At 34.5% G+C, this 27,057-nt stretch overlaps 1 long non-coding RNA gene across 1 annotated transcript in view; it reads left to right on the top strand.

The window, feature by feature from the left end:
- The window catches only part of LOC126967742 (uncharacterized), a 108,407-nt gene extending 83,095 nt beyond the window's left edge, over positions 1–25,312 (top strand). Inside the window, exons 8-9 of the long non-coding RNA XR_007730071.1 lie at positions 22,325–22,455; positions 23,456–25,312. This is a non-coding gene — a long non-coding RNA (uncharacterized LOC126967742). The remainder of the gene's footprint in view (positions 1–22,324; positions 22,456–23,455) is intronic.
- Positions 25,313–27,057: the final 1,745 nt, after the last annotated feature.

Genomic DNA, 27,057 nt, shown 5'->3' with positions numbered 1-27,057 from the left:
TCTATGTATCGAATTGCATGACGCCCTAACTGGATTATACCTAACAAGAGAGGGCGTGGCCCGAGCGTTTATAAATAGAGAGCAGGTAAGCGATGCGAATAGCAATTTCACTTACATGAATAATTCAGCAGAGTCCGCGAATAAACGCGTTACGATTTTTCATAATATCTCCCTTTTGATATGCTTGGGGAGGGAACGCCTCCGTTATTTATGAGAGATACGCTGTGCAGTTTCTACTATGTTATGGTTGTGGCGCAAATGAGGCGTATTTACATTGATGTTTCATTCTTAATGGCGTGATTACATTTTTTTATGATAATAAGGGACGAGACGAGCAGGACATTCAGCTGATGGTAATAAATACGTCCTGCCCATTACAATGCAGTGGCGCTCAGGATTCTTGAAAAAAAACAAAAATATTGAGCGGCACTACAATTCCGCTCGTCTGCTTGAGACATAAACAAATAAACAAACAAAATTTTTTATCTTAGGTAAATTGCATAACACTTGAAATATGTCATTTTTTCTTACAGTTTGTTCGAAAGGCAGAACAAGATAAGATGTTAAGTCTCGTTTGCCCAGTAATTTCACTAGCTACGGCGCCCTTCAGACCGAAACACGGCAGAAATAGGCGCCGATGTGGTACCCATAATCTGGCCGACATCCTGTGCAAAGGATGTGGTTAAAAGTAGGGTGTGCGACTTCAAAAAACATGATAATTAAGAATTTGGCCTGCCCGGCTCGTGGTTTTAGATTATTTGTACGTCGAAAAAAATAAGAAGGTTGACAGTTAACCTCTATTTTGAGCAATGCACACACAATAAGTAATGACCCTGGCCAGTTTTCATCGGTTGTCTAGCAGCAAGAGGCTCTATCTGGACGTATAAATTATCAAATATTTTTATAGCAAATAAACTTATCCCGGTACAGGTAAAACCATGGTTATATTACAATGAACCGATCAAGTGCGAGTCAGACTGGCGGACGGAGGTGTCCGTATCAGCGAACAAGATGCTACATCTTGTTAAAATTATCTTATAATAATTATTTTTAACAGTGATAGATACTTATTAAACAATAATGCTTACACATTACTGCTTCACGGCAGAAATAGGCGCCGTTGTTGTACCCATAATCTAGCCGGCATCCTGTGCAAAGGAGCCTCCGACTGGCCTAGTTCAAAATACCTGCCAACCTTAGTTTCTGTTAGCCTCCCTATTGAGAAGCGTTAATATCTCGACACAACATCGTAATGGATTTAAATATCCCGTCATTTAACCTTCCCAACTAATTTAAATGTCATCACTGATTACAATATTATGGTAATGACCCCCATAACGTCGCAACGATATCATTTCATAAATATAATACAGGGCGTTCTCCTTTTATCAGTTTGTGACGTAACCCTTCCAAGCTGCTTCTAATTAATACAATTAATAGTGTTATTACTAAGCAGTTAAGTTAATTAATGGATCGAGCTGAAATACTGACACTTAAATAATTGAGTAACTTTTTTAATGTTTCTTTTATATCTAATTTAAAGGTAATATTATTTTAAATTTAATCTAGGAGTGCTTGACGCGAAAAGTGTTATAAAAATTAGAATAAAATATCTCGTAAAAATGTAATACTAAAAAACGCTCTTGGTACAAAGGATTTTCCCGCATGGAACATCTTATGTTCCAACCTTCACTGCTCACTAATCTTGGTATATCTGTTCATGTCTCCTGTTGCCCTGACTCTTCAGTCTACGGATCCTACTCTACTACAGGGTCTACTTTACAGTTACTGCTCAAACTGCTCAATCAATTGTATACTAAGATATTATATATATATGACTTGGGATATTACTCTTTCAGAACTATTGCTCTATATCAAATCACTTTATACATGTAGGTCAAGGAAATGAAACTTATGAATGTCAAAAGTTTTCTTTTCATTTTATATTAACCACCACTTCAGAAAGGTGGCAAGAAACTCATTGCCACTCTTTTAAGTCAATATATACAGATTATCTTTTTACAAATTATTTCAAACACAATATATGTAAAGTGATGCAAAGAATATTAAATTCCAAAGTTAAACTACAAAGTCAAATGAACTTTATGCAATTAGGCTTAAACTAAGCGCTTTTCAATCGTCATAAAGATATTTAAGTAATTTGAATTATTATCGATCTAGTATATGTTCGCAAAAAGTAGAGCTCGTAAGAAGAACATACAAGAAATGTCAACGGTCACTCTTCTTTTCTTTCACGTCTTTAAACCACCAAATAAAATTTCCGCAATAACCTTACTTGTCATCAAACTATCTCATTGACCGTATTAATTTATGCCTTTTTTACGCAATAAAATTTAATTGGACTTTATTAGTGGCATTTAATTTTTCTAATTTGATAACTCGTGAGCTGTTTTATTGGAATTTACGAGCGAGGGCGACGCGACATAATTATTGTATCAATTCAGACGCGTAATTTGAATAAATGCGTTTGAATTACTCGGGTGTGAACGTAAGTTACGCACTACCAATAATCATTTAGGATTTGGAATATCAAGTTCTTTAATGGGCACCTTGTAATTGAATAACATTTAAACAATGTTAAATATAACAGTTATTCTTAATTTATATTTGATATTTTACTAACAATTTTTTTAAACTGGGACACGTTTTTGCTTGTTACGTGATCCGTGTCAATTTTTTATATTTAATAAACGGTCACACTGGAATAATATAAAAACTAACAGACTTTTTTTATTTTATTTTATTTATTGGGAACAACAAACAACTATACATGACATCTTACTTAATAATACAATTCTTACAATATAAATACATGTATAATCAACTACGTTATCCACAGATTACTTATTTGTGTTGGAGAAACAAATTCACTAAACTCACCTTATCCCAAAGGTTTTAAAATACATACATATACACATACATAGAATCATACAAATATATATATTTAAACTTATCCACATTATATAACAATATTAGTCACAAAGATTACGAAATTATTTTATGCAACTTGTTAAATATCAGTTTCTTAAAGGTGTTCCCACTCTTGTTTCTAGTATGTCAATGTCAAGGAAGTTTTGGTTATAAGATGAGACCATCCTATGAATTGGAGAGCGCATGCCAGCATTTGTACGACACTTTTTTAAGGCAAAAAGTTGATGAGCGCGTGTAGCCCTAGAGAGATGACGTACAGGAACTCGGTAATACAGCTTGCGTGTTAGATCAATGCAATCATATTTATTATGGCATATGTCGTATAGAAGCATTACTTCAAGTTGTTCACGTCTGGCTTTTAAATCTAGAATATTGTATTTTTCAAGCAATTGATCATACGAAATATTGGCTCTTGCACATCTGTAATGCATACTGCGTAAAAATCTTTTTTGTATTGATTCAAGATACTGTATGTATTTACTGTAAAGTGGGTTCCAAATAGAAACAGCATATTCAAGTTGTGATCGTACAAGCGTTTTGTATAAAAGTAAAAAAAAGGCGCATAGTTTAGTCGTCAGTGTCTGTAAAAGTCGCTTATGATTAATTTACTTTTGTTAGTTGTATTGCATTGTAAACTTAAATAGTTTGAATAAAAATAAACAAAAAATCTTAGATTAAGCATTGGTCTCCGCTGCGCTCCAACTTGACACTCAATGGCATCTGTAAATTTTTGTAACATACGCTTTTGTAAAATACAAAATACTTACTGATGATATGTAATCCGAGTGTATTTCTTATTTCTTTTAGTATTTTTTTTACAAAGTTTTACTACGCAATTTCAATTATTAGCAAAGTTGAACAGAACATGTAGCACGTCAACATCACACATTGTTCGAGACTGGCCCGAGTACGCCCACTTGGGTGCAGTAGCAGTTGCAATTTACAACTACGCCTGCGGTATCTAGTTGGAGCGCAGCGGAGACCAATCCTTAATCTAAGCATAAAATGCTAGATCTGTCATTATGTTGATTTAATAGAGTGCCAATAAGTATCCACTTCTTCTTATCAGAGATCAAATTTTCTGGAGTGGTGTTAAATTATAATACTTTAATATGATCACCTTCAACCTACTCTCAAAGCAATCAGTAAATTATAAAAACTTTTAATTAAAGTATACGTCATAAACTATTTATCAATACTGACTTATGGCTAACAGTAATTTTTTTTAGGTTCTAAGTAAACAAAAGTATTTTATCTTTTTTGTTACAGAACAACTGTGCATATCTATGCATATGCATTTTATATGAAAAAAAGGAAAGAGACGAGCAGAACGTTCAGCTGATGGTAATTGATATGCCCTGCCCATTACAATGCAGTGCCGTTCAGGATTCTTGAAAAAACGCAAAAATTCTGAGTGGCACGACAATTGCGCTCGTCACCTTGAGATATACGAGTAAGATGTTAAGTCTCATTTCCCAGTAATTTCACTAGCTACGGCGCCCTTTAGGCCGAAACACAGTAATTTTTTACACATTACTGCTTCACGGCAGAAATAGGCGCCGTTGTGGTACCCATAATCTTGCCTGCATCCTGTGCAAAGGAGTCTCCCACTGGTAAAATGTATGACATGCATACTACATGATGTAACATTTTTTAGCTATTGCGTTATTTCTCTTATATTCAGCGTAATAATCGACCTAGCTTTACAATCGAGTATTCGAGTAACATAATAATTTAAATAACCTTAAAAATAACGTAATCCGAATTATCCATCGAGAAATAACATTTGCGGGGAACCCAGCTAATGCAGTCGTCTCCCAACGGACTTTAAACTGCTTACTGTGCTTTAAAACATTGTGCTTTCGTTATAAGCTGTCTGCCGGGGGTTTCCGATTGTTCGATTTTATTTCCTCGTTTTCTACGTATTTCAAAGACGTGTTTTGTTCTTAGATGATGTTAAGCCTCTTTAGTTGCATTAGGAAAACAATTTTTCGATTGCGACCAGGACTTAAGATTATATCCAAAATCATAAGGGATTTTCTGATTCAGTAAGTTCACAATATTCTATCAAGGAATATGAAAAAAAAAAGATCAAAAATGAATTTATCACGCAATCAGATTTAAAGGCTCGGCACGGGAGGCTCCTTTGCACAGGAAGCCGGCTAGATTATGGGTACCACAACGGTGCCTTTTTCTGCCGTGAAGCAGTAATGTGTAAACATTACTGTGTTGCGGTCTGAAGGACACCATAGATAGTGTAATTACTGGGCAAATGAGACTTAGCATCTTATGTCTCACGGTGACGAGCGCAATTGTAGTGCTGCTCAGAATTTTTGTGTTTTTCAAGAATCCTGAGCTGCACTGCCTTGTAATAGGTAGGGCGTTTCAGTTACCATCAGCTGATTGTCCTGCTTGTCTCGTCCCTTATTCTCATAAAAAAAATGTGTGCGTATATTTATGACACTGTTCCCTGTGGACTTTAGAAAAGTGTACGCCCTTTTTTTAAAGGTATCGTATCATCCTGAAAACACTGCACAAGGAAGTTCTTTACACAGCTTGGTTGTACGCGGAATAATGTTACTAGAGAAACCGCACTGTGGAGGAACGCCTCATATCCAGAGGGTGCGGATGGTATCCTAATTTGTCGCCCGATACACAAGCAAATTTTTTTACAAAGTAAATTCCTTCCGCTATCATGACTATCAGACATGGCTCTGTTATCAATAAACGCGAAGTAATTCCAAATTTAAAACTTTTTGACATTACCTTACCTTTGTCACTATATTTAATATATAACTTTTCAATCGTGTTTAATTATAAGACATGTGAAGTTTAACTTAAACAACGTGAAGTATACTCACTCCAAAGGCTGGGTGCTCCTGTGATTCCTCGGGTTTTGTACATGTGGTATGGCATTAAAAATGTCCTCCTAACATAAAATGTACTATGGGTACAAGACAACGATATATTATGTACAATAAACTTACTTAAACATACATAAATACATATAAAAATCCATGACTCGGAAACAAACATCCATATTCATCATATAAATTATTCGAACCCGGGACTTCTAGCTTAGTAGTCAGGCCCTCAGGGTCACTAACCTAGGCTATATGGATCGTCAATTAAGCGCAGTCTTCTACTTTCAGAACATTAATTTCGATTAACATTACGTTACATACGAGTTGTAGTGCAGAGTGATGAAATTACGCTGAATATGAAACTCTGAAAGTGTTAGATATAACATTAGTTTATTCATGCTCTCATCACGAGCGCATTACGCGATTAGATGCGGACCGCTCGCCACTATTCCGAACTGTAGGATACGATTTCATCACGATACGATTGTTTAAATGTAATATTACGAAACAGATATTTAATCACTTATTGAACATTAAAATTTATCATACCTGTTCGAAAAGATATGCTTACTACCTAGACTAAACCCAGCAAAACTTTTTTTTAAATAAAATAGCTTTATGTTTATATTTATTCACACATAAAACTGAAAACAAAATTTTATGAACGATGCGGGACTGGAAACCGCGATCGTGCGAGCGCTCTTTCCGACTGAGCCAACCGTTCGAATGACATCCGGTTGTATTTTCATTTGTTTTCAGTTTTATGTTTGTAATTAATCCCAGAAGTGAGGGTTATCACTTTAAAACATTACAAATTGTTTTGATTTGCAAGAGCAATATCTCAAGTCAATTTCTTAATATGCAAATATTGGGGTTGAGCAGGTTATCAACTGTAAAGTAGATCCTGTAGATGAAGCCACAACCTGAGAGTTGAACAAAGCATACAAGATTTTATAACGATGCGTCACTCGAACGGTTGGCTCAGTTAGGTTCAAGTCCCGCATCGTTTATAAAATTTTGTTTTCTGTTTTATTTGTGTAATTAATCCCACTTTAAAACATAACAAATTGCTTATTTTTTTTCATTAAACAATCTGGAGACTATCGATCCATTGGCAAAGTGTGAAGTTATTAAAAAGGTAATTTATGCTATTAATATTTTTTTAGGATACACACGTCTTTAAAAAAGTTTCTAAACAGTAATTTTTGCTATTGGTAAATATTGACAGTGACAAATTGTATGTGAATAAAATACTTTAAATATATCACTTTTAATATCAATACCAAAAAATCTGAGTAGTTCCACGATTATTCTTAAAGGTTGAGATATATGATCTAAGATTTGAATAGCCCAATAATAAATAGTTTGATGTTTTTTTTGTCATATCCCTCCCTTGTGGGATTAAATGTACCAAAATTTATTGACGACGCAAGATTCGAACACCTGTCTCTCGGGTAACGTCCCAGCGCTCTACCAACTCTGACGACGAACTAGATCCAGATAAATTAGAGTCCGAACCGACGTCCAAAAATGTATATCCCTATACGAAATCCATGACTTGATCTATAAAAATTACATAAGATAGAGTCAGACGGCTAATCTAATACCTATATCGTAACATATATTACGCACAATCACACACAAGACACAAAAACTGCGCAATAACTATCAATAAATAGATTCTGATTTTTATTACCATTAATAACAGTTAATTAACCATTGTAGTTACAAGATATTTGAAAGTTAATTTAACAAAATACTATTTGAGTTTAATTTTGCTCGTACTCGGACAGAGTTTATACAAAAATATTTTATATACAAAGCACTATTATGAATAATTACTAAGAGATAATGTTATGTGTTATAAAAAAAAATTGTAGTGTGGTAACGCAGCAAAATTGAAACCTTAAAAAATTTTGGCATCAAAATAAATGTAAAATGTAGAGTTTCGGAAAGAGTAGAGTTTGATAATTATTTTATATGTATTTTCCGACTCAGATTTTCGATATATGATTCAAGAGGCTTATGGTAACTAAAGTATGAGATAAATACTTTGGTCTTAATCTGGTTCATATATCTTTGGAATAGTTATGTATAGAACGTCATTGGGAATAGTGCGTCAATTACAGTTTGTGATCTTGTTGTTGATACAGTTGAATCGGTGTATCCGATGCAATATTTACGTTAAACCTGTAAACTCCATATGAAGTCCTGGTACGTGTTGTTAGGATGACACATGATTTCAACCGCTATGAAAGATATTACTATCACCGCTACCATATTTATGTTCTCCTGGTGTCTATGTAGTAATACGTCGAGCGCAAAACGGTAAGAATATATTAAGGTATACTCGCCTCATACATAAGACTGGTACTAAAACACTTCCTACCTGATTCACTCGCAAGCTGAATCCTATACATTATTTACTGCTTGTGTCTCTATCGTCTCGCTTTTTCGTTTCATCGAGTTTCAAATCACAACGAATCTAAAGAAGATTCACTTCAATAAAAGAAATGGACAAACTCTAAAACAATTCTAATAATCATTGGACTATCATAGGATGAGCATTTTGTTCAATTGGTTTTTCATAAGGTTACCTATATGCAAGGTTTACCTGTAGTACTAAAGAAGAAACGTAATGTAATAAAAAATATCGTGCGGTACATAAAACAGTCGTAACGTAATCGTGGTCGTGTCGCCCCGGCACCGGTCTAACCCCGCTCGCCACCGTAATTCCACAAATGGCTGTAACTCGAGCCTCGCGGGTTTAAAATTGAAATTTATATGCACGCATTATACATGAGCGGGATTATGGCTCAAAGAAAATGATTGCGGGGTACCCTGGAGACTTTATAGTTCACTTGGATAGTAATGGATTACGAGCACATTGGACGAATGGTTACTTGTTTGCCTAAGCCACGGTACGCGGTATCGATCCCGGAACTTTACATTTTATTCAATAACCGAGTCCATGATGCGTTTTTCGAGTGGTAGGATTGAACCAGTGGGATTTCGGAATTACTATGCGCATTACTATGTTTCGATCTGAAGGGCGCCGTAGCTAGTGATACTATTGGGCAAATGAGACTTAACATCTTATGTCTCAAGGTGACGAGCGCAATTGTAGTGCCGCTCAGAATTATAGGGTATTTCAAGAATCCTTAGCGGCACTGCCTTGTAATGGGCAGTGCGTATCAATTACCGTAAGCTGAACGTCCTGCTCGTTCCTGATTTTAATAAAAAAAACGAATATGTTATTATTTACCTAAAGAATTATCGTTATTAAAGAGGGCTACTAAAGCAGTTTATAATATGCGACCAAGAGACTCGCTTCGAGAAACATTCAAGAAGATAAACATGCTAACCCATTCCTCACAATACCTATATACGAATAATTCAAGAAAAAATGTGTAATTCATTCAATTCATGTAGAAATAATAAACTGTAAGTGCCGTTTTACCAATATTTCATTATAATTTAGTTCTCGCACATGAATAATTTGTAAAATGAAGACGCTGTAAATATTTGTTTGAAAGAGAGAATTTAAGTTTGAGAGAGCATATTGTACAAGTATATTAATACATAGGTAGGATACAAGAGGAATAAACCAGTTAAGTACGCTGGGATTGTTGAAAAGGTAAGGTTTATAAACTCTACTTTTAGACGTGACAATCATAATATTATACCCACCTTTATTATCCATTTAAATACCGCGTTATTTTATTATAACTTTATTAGATATAATAATAATTTTATTATGTGACAAAAGATTTTATTTAACTTGTGCATAAAGTATGTCCACAGTTGTGACTTCTATTGGTGCTTTGGTACTTAAATAATGGTTTGGTACTTAAAATCAATGACTTTGTGAAATAAAAAAAATATCATCTATAACAAGCATCTCAGTTGTATTGTTAATCCACAGAGTACGGCTGGATATTTAAAGAGATATAGCTCACATACTACGAATGAAACTACCGTAAAGCACATTGGAAGAGCGTCAGTGGTTAGGTGTATGAAGTAAAACAAATAATCTTACTTAGTTCTTACCCGCGTTTTGAATATGCTGTAGTTTAGTTATGTTATTGATATAGATTGTGCTTAGCACAAAACTTGTTGTATGTAATATCACAGAGCAGGGTTGGATACTTACATATTGTTAAACGAACCATCTGCTTAAGATTTCTCCAAGCCATTGCAAACTGTCGCTTTTCAAAAAGGGACTTTCAAGGAAAAATCATACTCCCAACTTAAAGGCTGGCAACGTATATCTTGTAAAAGTAAATCAGAGACAAGCGATTCCTGCCGCCGAATTCCACCTTCGCACGACACGCGACACATTAGCATATCATCCCCACCTGGATGGTGGCGGAACAGTGCGGATTTCAAGGAACTTTCTTCCATGTACTACAAAGCTGTGGAATGAGCTTCCTTGTGCGGTGTTTTCGGAACGATACGACATAGGTCACTTCAAATAAAGCGCGTACACCTTCCTTAATGCTGGCAACGCTCCTGTGATTCCTCTGGTTTTGCGAGAGAATGTGGGCAGCGGTGATCATTAACACCAGGACGACCCGTACGTTCCTTTGTCCTCACTTTCCATAAAAAAATATTTATTCATGTGGGTCAAAAATAGGAGAAATGTTAACTATTTACACCACTTCGGAAAAGTTTCGTAGAAAAAGATTACCGGTTTGGAAATTTATTTATATACCAGTTTTAAGATGCCATTCAAACAGTATGTAATAATTATTATTCCATATGCTACACAAAACCACAAGAGCTTTTGACTACTGAGTGGATGCATTATTTTACACACATTGTAAATAAATAAAAATAGTTTAAATAAACTGAAAAACACGCTCTGCTTGAAATTCAAAATGCACTTCAATTTCTGCCTTACGAACTATGAAAGAATTATTAAATTAACAAAAATCTTATTTTGCAAATTGAAAAATGGAATAATTTTAGCAAATTAATGTATTGTCATCGGTCCTCGATAAATCTACGAAGTTTTAACGAAATCTGACCGTTTAAAGTGGGTCAAAATCACACCTAAATGAGTCGGTTACAAACAAACAAACAAACATACATACAGGTGAAGCTAATAAAAAGCGTGTAATAAAAGTAATACGTGAACATTTTAAACATTTGACTCTTCATAAAAATATAATTAACATTTACAATTTGATCTTTTTGATGTAAAAATTTCATTTTACGTTGAAGACTACGAAAAACAACAAATTCTATTATACTTTTAAAATATTAGTGTTCCATTAATACAAAGAGTAGAGGGGGTAGGCGTCTGCCGCCCTAATTTGAGGGAGAGACGATTATGGCGATTAAATATGCATTAACGAATTTTTCTCCTTAAAAGCTGAAAAAAATTGTGTAAAGAGAAAATTGGCAATTAGGGGCCGGCACGCCTCGTATCTTATCTCGTCTCAAATTTAATTTTTACTAAAATGGACATTAGGTGCTTTATTAAACGTTTGTTAGCTGCTTACGAACTCTCTAAGGATAGAGGTATTTACGAGTTGCACGAAATTTGTATCGAGATGTTTGCAAATCGATTAGAGTTCGAAAACCTCGTGCGGTGGCAGAGATTGTTGCAGGGAAGGGCAGTGCGTGAGACTGCCGCAACCCGCACCCCACTGTCTATCACCCCGTGGGACGGTCGGGCACGAAGTTGTCGGACTAGTGTATCAGTCAGTATTCTTTATTGAAGCCAATAATCAGAGCGGCATCGCAATTGGGCTCGTCACTTTGAGACATAGGATGTTAGGTTCTATTAACCCAGTTATTTCACTAGCTACGGCGACCTTCAAACCGAGACACAATAATTCTTGTACCTTATGTAAGCTTAATACACCACTCTAGTACCCATAAAGGCCTACATCCTATTTAAAGAAGCCTCCCACTGGTAAAATGTATTGCGGGTATTTTGATATAATCATTGCAAAAAGGTCGTGAATGCCGTATAACGAACCTCGTTCAGTTTAACCCTTAGAAGACTCAAGTTAGCGCGTTGAACACTAAGTCTCGTATTCAAGAAAGCATCTCGGTACGAAGAATAGTACATTATTCCTAATGAGGTTGCAATTTGTAGGTACGAGACGAAGTCGAGAGTCTCAATCGCACTCTCCCTATTGAAAACAGCGGAATCAGCGTTTTATTCTGAACTGATGCGAAAAACATAAACAAATCGAGACCAGAATCGCAGTTTATGAAAAATTTCTAAACCCATGGATAAATAACACTTTTAGCCCAGTTGTCACGTCAATACCACGGCTCTTTTGGAGCAAATGTAGTAAAAATAATATTTTGAAAAATTTGCAAGATCACCGGATCAGCAGCTTTGATGAATATCTAAAGTATATTATTATAAATATATTATATGAATTGATAATAATAAATAATTAATTTTATTTCAACTATGTAATAAGTTAAAAGAGTCCTTTTTCTTAAATCAGTCTGAATGTAATAAAATATAAAATGTAATAGTGAATACAACTATACTACATTTTATTCGAAAATTTAAGCAATACAAATGTAAAACAGATATATTTATGAGAATTTTATCTTTTACACTCTTCAATTAAGTATGTACTCGTAGTATAATATATATTAAGGGAACTAACCGTAAAATCGGCAAGAGCAATATGGCCTCAAATAAATGTCATTCACTATTTGTGTTTGGTATTTTCAAAACAGAACCAACGTGCGGACGTTGCCACAGCCACAGCTAATAATTTACAAATACGAAGCATGCCTTTTAAGTTTTGTCGTTTGAAGAAACAAACACCGTAGTAAAAAAAATTCGCTCAAACCAGTTATTATAACATTTATTCCACTCTAAAGTGGGGGTGTTCAAAATGGCTGACTTGAAAGCGTCGACTGCTTCTTCACCGGACTGGAACTGTTGACCACGAAGACTTTTCTTAATTTTAGAAATTGTAGAGAAATCGTCAGGGCTTAGGTCAAAACTGTATGGAGGATGGTTAAGAATTTCTATTTTTCCTGCTTTAAATACTCAATCGTTTGACGAGTGCTGTGTGAGCTTGCGTTTTCGTGGTGCAGGATGATGCATCGCTTTGAGTTAGATTTTCGAAGTTCGGCGATGACTTGTGGTAAACAAACTGTGGTATACCAAGAGTGGTAGTAATAACGCAGAGGCGTTAACCGTTCTACGGTCTTCAAGTGCAATAGTCGCAACATCGTCGGCCAACATCCTCTTTGAAGTGCTTCGAGAACGAACAACTTTAGTTGGCTTTGGCTCGTATTGGAAGACCCGGATTGTAGATTGTTGTTTGGAATTTGGATCGTAGGGATAAATCCAAGATTCGTCACCACTGGTGATGTCGTAGACGTGATTTGACTCTCCTCGGTTGAACCTTTGCCAGAGTTTTATTACACCATCCGACATATGTCCTCATAGCACTGATGTTATCTTCAGTGTCTATTTGTCACTAACACTAGTATGTCCACGCTGGAATTCTAAATACCAGCATTCGACAGTCCGCAGACATGGAGCTTCATCCCTGAACACAGATGTTAGCTCTTCAAAACACTTAAGCCGTGTCAGGCCTCTTCTAAAGTTGCAGACAGTTATTGCACGAACATTTTCCTTAAGAAGATTTATTTACGTACGTAACCTGACAGATTCCAATCGACGCTGTGACTAAACAATAGCATTAATCCTAATACTTACAACTGTTTTAACATTCAAAATTAAACACTTTCGAATATAGAACAGTTCCAAATACAAAATTGCCGAGAAATATGGAAACGGCAGAACTTAAAAGGCATGCCTAGTAATTATTATACAGAGTCTACTTCGAGCTTTAAGTTAAATGTTTGAATACTATGTAAGCATATTAAGAAGCAGAGAGTTATATAATGGATACCCAAGATGAATGCTGCTGTATTATGCTACAGCAAAGTTCATCTTGAATCATACTATGGTAAAGATGCGCTACGTGTTGCTACGACGTAGTCATAATATGTATTGTCATATTCGTAGACCTATTTTTCTATCATACTTATTATACGTTACCCTTATCATATAAGTTTTACGCTTATAATCCAAAAGACAATATTATAATATGTTACTTATGTAAAATACGCGTGCTGTTTACTTTATACAGCGATATTGCGGTAATTAGTATTTTATTTTATGCCGGTTATGTTGCCTTGATACATCATAGCAAGTTATGTGTTTGTAGATGACACATTTGTTGATATCTCTCACAGTTATTTTAATATTAATAATAATATTTTATGCAAAATATATATTATACAGGCTTATATTTAAGCATTCGTGCTATTTAGACACATTATTTTGAAAATCTGTCTTCGGAATGAGCTGTAGTATAAAAAAATTACATTATTTAAGTGTAATGTGATTTACATACCTTAATTATCGCAATATATAGATTTACATTGATAATGAGTTGAGTTAAAGATTGCTATGCACTGTTTAGTAAGTAGGTTTATACGTTACCATTTTCAACACGATTATTTTAAAAAATCTGTGAAAGTGTGTAAAAAAACGTAGTGTACCGTTCCCTTATCGCAGTCGCCTAACAAAATAAGTGTTTGACAGTAATTGATACGCCCTGCCCATTACAATGCAGTGCCACTCAGGATCCTTGGAAAATCAAAAAATTTTTGGCGGCACTACAGTTGCGCTCGTTGCCTTGCGACATAAGATGTGAAGTCTCGTTTGCCCAGTAATAACACTAGATAGGGCGCCCTTCAGACGGAAACACAGTAATGTTTACACATTACTGCTTCACTGTAGAAATAGGCACCGTTGTTTATTATGCGGTATTGATGTTATAACACATTTAACGTAATGACCACAGGTTGTTTCATAATGTTCTTTAACTCAGCGCACCGAGCTTTTGTTTGATCTACGCAGTGTTGAAACAATAGACTTAGATTATACGACATCACAGCTTGAAATTACGTGACCAATTTTGATTTGTCAATGTGTCTAGGAGCTAGTATAATTTTCAAAATACATACATTATTATTCATAATGACTTACCGGAGGTTTAAAACATCGCTAGTAGACGCTTGTGAAAAAATGGTATTCATAATCGCATATGAGATCTAAAACCCTCATTATCCTATCGATGACGCCGATGTGAATTATAGTAGCAAGGACCCTTCTTTAAACCTATTTAAAGCCCTATTATAGCTAATAACATGGCCGAAATCGATCAGCTACTTGTTTTTCGATGTCAGTTCGTAGATAGCTGCTATTCTACGCTACGGCTCTCTACTCAAAATTAGATTTTCGAAGTTTGAACTTCTATTCTTTCTATTGGCTTCTGTGGAAGGGGCACCACAACTCGCCAATGTCACGTTTCAGTAGACCAACAAGCTTAGAGTATGTCATTTGATCGGTGTTAACGAATTTACAAGTGATTATAGTAATGACCGGTGCACCAAACAGATTTATTTTCTTATTATACCTGAAACAAATATACATGCTGTTAGATTATAATGGACAAACACTGATAATATTACTTATATAAAACATTTATTGTGTTAGTTATAACTTAATATTATTTTGTTTAATATATTTACATAAAGTATTTTGACTTTTGACAACTGAGAAGAAATTGACACTGACAAGATGTAATATCATGCACAGTTCCACGTTAAATCATGTTTTTTCGTGCGTAATGGTAACATTGCGTTCTATAGAGACGTATTAGATATCGGAGGCTTATTAAACGAATATGAATAAGGAATTTTATCGAACGTTCCATAGGCTTAAAACACGTTTTAACTAATATGGATTTATACCTTCGATAACCATTTTATTATGAACTACCTGACCTTGCAAACGTTGTTTTGCCATATAAATTATATATGTAAACCTTCCTTGAGCTCCAACGAATCTATTACCAAAGATTTCATTGAGATCGGTCGATAGTTTAGGAGTTATTAGGGAACATACAAACATACATTCTCTGTTATATATATATAGATAAGGCGGTAAGAAGTTAACTCCAAACGTGGCTGACTGTTAACGACTTGCCTTTTGTATCTCCCTTACAGATGTTCTTCACTCTTGGACGCTTTTAATTGTCTATAGATATTTATGGTGCTTCCACCATATACTTGGATGAAGCATAATATGGTCTCGTGATATAGGTATCACTATGCCTTTTATCAAATTGTGCTGTGCAACCTAAGACATTATATAAAGTATTCTCTCTCGGAAATTCTCGAATATACAACAGCAACAATGCCACTACTTAAAGGCATAAAGGCATTTATTTTCTCAAAATTTATTCCTTTAGAATTCTTTTTGATGTCATTTCTAATACTACTAGATACTACTACCGCTTCGGAAACAAATGGCGCTCTGAGAGAGAAGAAGCGGCGCAAGAAACTCTCCCAGCATTCTTTTTTTTGAGCTCTTTTCAATAAAAATATACAATATTGTACAGTTATTTCTATCGCTATAAAATAATCACAATCTAGTCCCAGGCTGTCCGATCATTTAGATATTCAGCAGTGGAGTAATAGGATTTACGACAGAACCATTTTTTTTTATAAAATATTTAAATTTATTTATAGATAATACCTGAACAGTGGCTGGGACTTTATTATAGAAGTGTGTACATTTACCCTTAAAGCTATTATGTATCTTATGTCTTATTATGTATCTAATGTGTATATCATACTTATTTGAAAACTTTGTGACTCAAATTTCATTTTTCCTTCAGACACCATCCAGTTAATGTAACTACACCTTAGTATATATTTCTACGTACACACATTGAAAAAGCTATGCAAATCCATTTACGTTCAGCGCCCGCCCTCCCGGAACTCGATCACCTTTGATATTCAGAACGTCTATGAATAAATGATCAAATATAGTTAGTTGTATGTTACGCGGTATTCACAAATGAAAATTAATTATGCAATGAGATAAATTGACAGTAATTCGTGGAAACAGACGCTCGCTTAAGTGGTAGTTAATTATCTTGCCGGTGTGTAAAACGTTTTAACTTGAGACAGGTGTAAGGTAATATGTTGATCAGTTTTAATAATTCGTGTGTTGAAGTGCTGGAACAAGATAAGAGTGAATACCTTTACTAGGTCTTGTACACGGCTTCGTCCGTATAAAATTCGACTCTTAAAAATTTCATCACCGTTGACGAGTTTGGTATGATAGCGTTGTGAACAAAATCTCATTTCCATTATTAGAATCTATAGGTATATCTTTATCTGAAGTAATTTAAGGTTTATATATAAAAATTAAATAATAATGTATTCATTCTGAATAAATGACTGATATTGACGCTTCTACTATATAAAGATTAAGTTAAATATATTATTATTCTATGTTCAACATCCTCTTACTATTATAGTACTTATAAAATTTAATCTAAATCAGTCGGGTTGTTAAGCGTTGAACAATATTTAAAAAGGCTACATTACATATGTAATCTGGAATGCTTATAGAGAAATACTCTTTTGAGTTTCTAATTCTGTTAAAAGCTTAAGATACTGTTTGATTGTACTAACAGTAACTATGGTTTGTATGTACTTAAACTTATATACAGAAATATCTAACATAATTCGTTATATCTACACAAAATATTACCATAGCTATTCATTAATATTCGTATGTCTGATGTCATCTATACATGTCTCCAGGAGAAAGGATACTAAGAAGAGCTAAGAGTAACTAATTCACTCAAGCAATGAAAAACTAAAAACAATAAAAATAAAACCATAAACAATATATAATAATTATAACCAAACAGATTCCAAAACTGAAAACGTACTTCCAACGCCACAAGCAGTGCACTAAACATTTCAAAACTCCTAATCTTCAATATGATAATTGCGCATTTGCAAGCGAACTTGCATATCAACATATGCATAAAGTGAAGCCCCATATTCACCTGCGCTATAATTAATGTAGAGTAGATTGCTGGCAGAGTGTTAGGTGTAGGTAATGAATACTCAATAATTCATGCAATTAACTGATTATAGCGACACGGGACCGGGGCGCCTCGCCCTGCTCCTGGCGTTATCTCTGACACTATTTTATAACTACCGCTGTTTATGGTTCACTTGAGATGTGATTACCAGGTAGCGATGGTTAGATAATCCTTCAAATTCATACCGACTTCAAACATATTGTATGTTAATAAAATATAACTAAAAGTTACAGCTCTTAGAAGTAGGTGGTAAATTACCTAAGGCTAGTATAACCTATTTGAAGTCCGTTTAATTTTAGATTGTTGTAGTAATATGGAAAGTTAGAAAATCAGTGAAATAGAAAAAAAGATTATGATTAAAAGATCCATTTAAAACTTATATTTTAGTTTTAAACATCTATGTTTAAAAAGAGCAATTCAGATTGCTTTGCGTGAAGTCTACACTCTTTTCACAAAAATTACGCTTTGTGACTCCTTGATTACAAATCCCACGCCAAACCATGACTGACGCAGGATAATGACCACTTGTGAATGATTCTTTATCACGCGTGTCGGGACTCCAAGCATTTTGATCGAGCCACTGAGATATTTAGGGCATATACAGTATACCGAAAATAAGCACCATATGCGAAAGAGTCGAGTGGGACGTAGTACGTCCTACGTACGTCTTGTTAAAAATTAACAATTAAAAAACGAATTATCTTCCGAAATTTAGTACAACACTATAACATACGTAAGTATCCATCCCTACTTTGTGCAATCTACCCTCGATAGATCGCTGATATTATGGTTATTGTAACACTAATTAATGTAATATAGAAATAATTATTCCAAAAAAACCGCTGTAGGCCATTTTTTTTAACAAAATGTATAATAATACTCGTTCCTCCCATTGCGTTGTTTTTTGACTTGGTATTCTTTTCCAAACTTTTATTTATTTATAGTTTATTCTTTTTGGATAGCTATAGATGCCTTTTAGGGCTAAACTATGCAGCCGCCTCTATCTTTTATGGTCTTCGATAGAGGATGTGTAGTAACTACTATATTACTATATACACCCTTACGACTCATACCTAGTTCTTAGGTATCTTGAAAATGACCGACGGCTCCACAGTCGCTTTGTGGAAGGAAATCACAGCAACTCTGTGTAATTAAATACCCCATATTCTTGAGATTTAAAATTAGCCTCCAAAAATATATCAAAGGGCGGGAAATGATCGAAGCTTCTAGCATAATAAACGCGAATTATACAAAATATTTTGATGCTTTTAAGTTGTAACAATATCAATTACTTTGTAGAGAATATTCTACCCAGTTCAATTTACCAATTTATTTGAAACGGTTAGTTTGAGTACATTTTGCCAGGAAAATATTACAGAACACCGCAAATGGAGTTCGGTCATGTCTGCTTAAGCCTCTGCTAGACGGGCCTGACTTTATGTATGTATGAAAGTAAACACAAATTGGAATGCAATTTCCAATTTAGTAAAACAAAGCAATCAGAATCACTGAAACATTATTCATAAATATTCCATCACACTCAACTTCTGGAACTAATCAAAATAATAATTAACAATATTATAGGTTATATTAATTCTCTTTGTACATTTTGGTAGTTGAATATTCATATTATCTTGAAGAAGGACATTTTGGAGATGTCTCTCCCTTTGAAAACCAATTAATGAGAGCAGGCTTCGTTAGGCCGGCTGTCGCTCCTGAATTGACCCCTTGCAAGATAATACAATTTGTGTCTAATATTTCCTTTCCTATTTATTTCTCATCATCGGTTCTATTAAAGCTGCAGTCCTGTGTATTTTTTGTGTCGGATTAAGTAGTTCAGCATTAGCTATATAAGTTTTAATAAAGCGCGTTATTATAACTTCAGAGTGATTCCTATTTTTGGAACGAAGTTCGTCGTGGAATGTTTAGTAAGTTATTTTCTATAACCATTCGATTCGGAATAAGACGTTCCCGCTCATAAAAATACAATAGTATCGAAAACTTATTTAAATAAGTAAAATATATAAAATAATAATAAAACAAACCCCCACAAATGTAAGGCAAGTGAAGCGCAGATTGCATGCTTCGGATTATTTTTGAATCTCTCCACATTTCTTGGGGTTATAATTAATACTCAATCTATGGTGAATTATAAATTATGTAATGAGTTACATCAAGTGATTTCCATCCCATCTTCCATTAGGGCGATATACAAGTAGATATGATGTAACCACACAAATGTAATTACATCTTTAAGAAAATTAAAAATAATCACAATTTGATACTTACTTTAAACGCTATTAAATTGGATTGATCATCAATTCATCATCATTTGTATTTCATACAAAATCCGTTACGATCACGACATAAGATAAATTTAGAAACGTCTTAAAACTGTACGATTAAATAATATTTGACGTTGTGTTGAAAGCAAATTCTCAAGAAACATCAGTTGCTGTGTTCGTGGCAGCAATAGTACATAGTGTCATCAATTATTTGAGGTTGTAATAAACGCAAATCCTTTGATTCCATTGGACGAGTGCTCGGGGAATGTTTGCCTTAACTTACAAGCGGGAGCGGATTTTACAATGTTTAAAACGATTGGTTTTTCGTGTAAGCCATTAAATGGATAAAGGTGATTTCCCCTACCTATATGGTGCAGCTGGTTTGTATTGATACAACTTATTTTATCACTGAAGTTTGTATGAGTCATGAAATCTATTTTATACTTTATATTCATTAGTATTCGAATAGATTCAGTAGAACCTAATACTTATTACTCAATAACCAGATATTCTTAGTGCTCACCTGTTAAGGTCAGCAAAAGTTTAGTTTAATGTAATATTTAATGACTTTTTAAAACTTTATCGGCTAAGGATGAATAAAAATGGATACTTAATATCTATTATTAAATCTTAGGTGGTTTTATATAAATAATTGAGTTTCTATTAATATTACTAAGATTGCTTTTGTGACACGAGCTAAAATAGGTTTATGACTAAGTTTTATAAGATATTAATAGTAAACATATATATCGTACCATATACATATATATTGTATACATATTTATTCCATTACAACAACTTTAATTCATATGTTAGAAAGTTGGGTACTAAGATTAATTTTTCTATTACATCAACTATAATGTAATTGAATTTTTGAATAATTAGAATGTATTATAAATTTATTATTATTATTATTATTATTATTATTATTAATTTGATTAGTTAAAAACACCAGCGCATCTTTAGAACGTTACCTGCAAACATTATCCCGGTAAAATAGGTTGTACAGAAACTGGGTGGTAGATAGAAGCTGGACGATGGATAATACATTATATTAAATCAGCTAAAGGAACAGTACCAGGACAGGACAGTAAAAATGACGATTCCCAATCGCCGCTACCGCGTATGGATTGTTCCAGCTGACACCGCATCAAGTATGCACTAAGGGAATGTACAAGTGCCGCGACACCTAGCAGCATCGTTCACTTCATTGTCTAAAATCTACACTCCACGTCGCCCCCCAACCCGCGCCCCGTCTACCGGCCGCGACGAGGACGGCTATGTGTCCGTTCTCCTGAATTTTACACAACATCTTGACACATTCTTTGTGACGACTCGTTTAAAGTAATTCGTTTGTTATCTTACACGACACGACAGCTTTCGTTTGTGGATGTAAAATGAATCAACTTTATGAATGCCTTTCACTGTAAAAAGCCTAGCTTCAAATAGTTTTTTTAATGGTCTTAAGTCCTGACGTTTATAACAATATTACGAAATGTACCCATTAAGTAATATAAATATAATTAAGTTTTGTCACTTTTAGAAATTTAGAAATTTATTCTTAAAAAAAATATATTTATTCGTTTTCTTCTCAGCAACCCTTTTCGTTTTATACCTACATCATGGGGTTGAAAAGTTCCCTCACTATGCAAGCTATATCATGGGGACCCTAACGCCAGCTATCATAAATAACGTACCTACACAACATTTTCATGTTCATTTATTGAATTAGCCGTTGCTTTGCGGAAATCCATAATTATACAAATGATTTAAGTTTCCTTTAGTGTCTCGCCAAAATCTGGCGCGACACTGTTCTCATGCCTGTCCATACAACACGTCCTGAGGATGCCTCGTGTAGAGGCGAAACACGTGTCGAATTGTTTTAAAAACAAATATTGGCGGAATTAACACTAAAGAAAACTTAAATCATTTGTATTTTCATGTTAACCAATGACCTTCAAAGAGTTCCCGTATTTGGAGCTCGTCTTGTATTTCAGTCCAGGTCATCGTAACTGAACCAGCATGTATTGGAATTTGTAGGTGTAAGATAAAATGAAGAAGTTCTGCTCTAATTAGCATGTAAAAGTGTACTTTTAAGAAATTAAAAGAAAAAACTGGGAAGTAAAACGTGCAGTAAAATTGAGAACTCCTTTATTAGAAGTCAGTGGAAAAAGTAACATTGCAAAAAGCTTATAAAAAGCTGTGTTTCCTGTAGAGATGTTATAATAACCATTGAGTATTGTTGCAGTTCTGGCGCGTTCCGCACGTCCGGAGGCAGTTCAGACGCGCCCCCGCCGCCTCCACTCTTCCTTCCCCCACATCTCTCACACCTGTCGCAGCATCTGAACCATCTGTCGCAGCCGTTCTTCCCATTGAAAGGTATCACTATATATATATATTAAGGTAGTCTTAATTTAATTACTTAACTTATTGGATACTGGGATCGACCCAGCTATTTTTAATTATGGGACAGGATATCAAACAGACGGAGCTTTTCAACCAGTGTGTGTTGCCAGTGATGACTAACAGTATGCAGAGGTGGTCACTAACTATGGGCCTGATCAGAAAGTAGACGGTCGCTCAGAGCTATGGAAAGAGGCTATGCTCGGAGCTTTCTTGCAAGATCGAATCAGAAATGAGGAGATTCGTAGGAGAACTAAAGTCACTGACATAGTCGAAATAATTGCAAAACTAAAGTGGCAGTGGGCAGGGCACACAGCTTGACAGAAAGATGGCTGTTGGGGCAGTAAACTCTTCGAATGACAACCACGTAACAGAAGACACGATGCACGTAGGCCTCATAAGTTGGACCGATGATCTGGTCAAGATCACCGGAATAGGTTGGATGAGGGTAGTGTATCATTGCAGAGATCAGGGGAGGCCTTTGTCCAGTAGTGGACGTCTTCCGGCTGATATGATAATAATGTCAAAAAAGCATGACAGCTACCCACAGAACTCTAAATAACAAGGTGCAAGAAGTGACTTTGTAGCGTTAACATGTCACTTAAGTATTTTTCACACCATTGCTACGCAAGACCCTCAATATCGTCGAGAATTGCAAGCAATAGTGCTTATGTCATATCGTGCTGGAAACACCGTGAAAGAAATTCATTAAACAACTTTATTGTACGTGGAAGAAAGCTTATTGAATCCCGCACTTAGACGGACGTAGCAATCATGGTATTTAATATAGTTTGTGGCTTAACACGGCATTTGTGGCCGCTACAACAAGTAGAAGTAATTTGAATCGAAATCAATAACCCATTACAGATGTAGAATACCTGCAATGTAAGTCATGCTTAGCTTTAAGATAGAATCTAATCGAATTAAGTGATATAACCATATATTTCTAGTTCTATACTATCAATTCATTCCATAGGATGGGGAGCTTCCTGCCCTTGCTGTCCAAAAGAGGAGGCTAGATCGTCGAGCGTCGCCGAACTTCGGCGTAAAGCACACGAGCATTCGGCGGCGTTACTTCAGTCACTGGCAAATTTCCAGTCGCGGGCATTGCTGCCGTTGCCACTTCATCTGCCACCGCTACCGCTGCAATTAATGTCACAGGAACACCAGCCACCGCCACACTCTGATACCACAAAGCAATCTGAGTGATCGACACATGAGGATTCCATGCCCCATAATAATAAAATATTTCAGCAGCACGTTATATTTATATATTTTTTTATTTCAACATTTTTATTAACAACAACATAAAGCTCTTATTTTTAATACTTACCTTATTGCTTAATATAATCAAAAGTGTCAGAGTGTATTAATCGTTTTTGGTAGTTTACTAAGGTACTACACGGTAGCATAGCCACTTTGGACATATTATCTTTGAATAATTATGCTAGAAGCTCATTTTGTAATTAAATAAATAAATTAATTGTAATAAGAGTTATTTTCTCGTTTTTTCCACAATTAGTGTCAGATTTTGTAGTAGGGGAGACCATGAAAGTAATTGAATAGTTATTCAAGTGTAATGATTACCGATTAAATTGAAAACTTACTTTTAAGAATTTGGATGATTAAAGATAGGTATTTTTATATAAGAGGGGACAAAAGGCCCACGGGACGGGAACTGGGAACTGGCGAAGCAACCGCCAATGGACATCCGCAACACCAGAGGTTAGGGGCATTCGTTCTTAGGTTAGGAGTCTATATAGTCTAATGGGTAGTCTATGGTCTAAGCTTGAAAGTCCCTGAGGCATATCGGTTCGAGAATGCTGCAGTCGGTAATTGATACCACAAAGTGGTTATATGAAGCAGGAAGTAAATATGATTTAAAGTTGGATTTCTATCAGCATTGACTTTTGACAAGGGTCAAAAAAATTCTCTTACTTACTTGTGTTTATATATTTTATTAATAATATATCTCGCCGTCTTGAAATATCGATCGAGTCAGATTTTCATACGTTTCAGCTTGATCATTGATTGTGATAATACTTAAAATCCGATGCGTTCGAGTAAATCCTAAACTTCGTCTCAGGCTCCCCTATTATTGTTCTGGCATTATGTTATAAATGTAATAGTGGTAAAATTGGCCAAGTTATATATTAGGATTGCTTGTTTATTAACTATTTTATTATTATATTAACATAGCAATTGTGAATTATCATGTGCCATACATTTAAATGCCAATGAGTTGAGCCATATAATGAAACTTTTACTAACTGTTTTGTTTAGTTGTTTTATGGTACGATATGATCGTTTTTTTTTAAATAAATTTTAAATTTCTCACAAATCTTTAACTCTTAAAATCTCAGTGCATAGATAGAAAAAAAAAATTGTTTGCGAATACTAAAATCCTTTGCACGAACGTAATATAATGTATTTTAAAATCAATTGGTAATTTTTTATTTTATTTTTGCTTCTCTCTATATAAATAGTTACTACTATTGTATAAATATGTAAACGAGGTAAATTAACTGCTGTCATTATTTAGTTAAATTTTTAGGAAACCATTCAACAAATAAGGGTTTGTTTTGCTTCTTATATTACGTTAAATCTTTAAAAATATATATGAAAACCCTTTTTTATTCTCTTCTAGTGATAAGGAGAGTATACTCTATGTATTAGATTTTTTTATCATATAAATTGTAATGTAATATAGTATTCAGACATATGTTACCGAAGTCAGTATTGTCGAGAAAATATTTTGTAAATAGCACTATTTCTAATTAATACTACAATTAGTGTAAATATAACTACAATTTTAATCTTGTCTGTTCTAAGTAGCGTCTTAACTAAATTTGTATATATATAAGTATTTTAAATTGTTATTTACTAGAATTTAAGAATTTGTATTTTGCCTTTTGTTAGAATAGTGGCAAATTATTGTAATTAGCTATTCAATTTCTCAACGCAATTTCAGACGTTTGTTGGGAGTTAAAATATGTGTTGATAAGTCTTCAAATATGGTAAAAAAATACATTTGATAATATAGAAAGACTATCTCATGTCCCATGGCACTTGTGGGATGAATTCAAGTCTTTTTAAATATTTGCCGTTTATTATTTTTATATAATCTAGAAGCCGGCGTCGCCTTTATATATTATGTTATAAATAAAGTGAACTGCTGCATTATGCACGATGGGTGGAATTGTTGACGTCGGCAATGTATAATATATAATTAGTTTTCTATTTTTAAGGTTATCACTTTCTCCATAAATCCAACTTGACTCTCTAAGATCCCGAATCCCCTAGATCAGCTTTATCCACAGCGGTCTTGAGCTTCACAGTTCACTTCATGTCTTTCCAATTCTTTATTTACTTCACTTCTGCTACGGTTAATCTCTGTGTCTCACTATCTAGAGTGAATTAAAAATATTTATTAAAAATATATTTTAAAACACGGCTTTATATATTAAATAAGGATTTAAATAAACAATGTTATTGCATAAAAGAAAAGGCTGACACATGTCATTTTACCAGTGCGAGGATCCTTTGCACAGGATGCCTTCTAGATTATGGGTAGCACAACGGCGCCAATTTCTGCCGTGAAGCAGTAGTGTGTAAGCATTATTGTGTTTCGATCTGAAGGGCGGCGTAGCTAGTCAAATTACTGGGCAAAAAAGAGATAACAGAATTTTTGGAATTCTTGAATCTTGAGCGGCACTACGTTGTAATGGTCAAGACGTATCAATTACCATCAGCTGAACGTCCTGCTGGTCTCGTCCCTTATTTTCATAAAAAAAATGACTGGGGTATAACAGAACGATGCCTCATAGAAGTCTTAATTTGTGATTTTCTCGTGTAATTATATTCCAAGTATACGGTAAAAGACTGTGGTTGATAAATATTTGGTATTAATTCGATTTAGTCTTTCGGTGGTCTTTTTAAAAAGTGATGGACCAGAATACTTACAGCCTTACTGTCCCAGTCAACTTTCGTGATGGCATAATTTCAAGACAAGAATTGTATTATCAGACAAGAAGTAATTGTACTTATCTTCACAAATTAGATTCTTGGACGAGTTTTTGTCAATTGATTCGATCAATTCTGTCATTTCTTTACACTGTGCGCTCCACATTCTTTTTTCTACTCTTACCGTCGGCTTCGGTCGAATGTCTCGTATTACGTCTAAGTTATCCGGTGGTGGATATTGTAGCAATAGATTTATACAGTATTATTATATTATAAGAAGTTTAAGGTAAATTCACTATTATACTCATAATTGGACGTAATTCCAGAAAAACGTTCCAAGCCACAATCATGTCGAATTTGAGTTAAGAACACAAAACTGGTCACGTAATTCATATTAACGAACTGACAAAAAATGGCAGCCACTACAGTCACTCATAAATGACATCATGACTTAGAAGCCCAACCCACATGTATGGATTACACTAACCTTCAATAAACTTTAAACACGAATTCCTTAAAATGTGATATTTGTGGCTTGGAATGTTTTTCAGGAACTACGTCCAATTGTATTTTGCAATAATATCTTATATTATTATATATTTAATATATTTTCTA

Source organism: Leptidea sinapis, chromosome 13, assembly GCF_905404315.1.
Source record: "Leptidea sinapis chromosome 13, ilLepSina1.1, whole genome shotgun sequence".
NCBI lineage: Eukaryota > Metazoa > Arthropoda > Insecta > Lepidoptera > Pieridae > Leptidea > Leptidea sinapis.
This window is presented reverse-complemented; position numbering and strand designations above follow the sequence as displayed.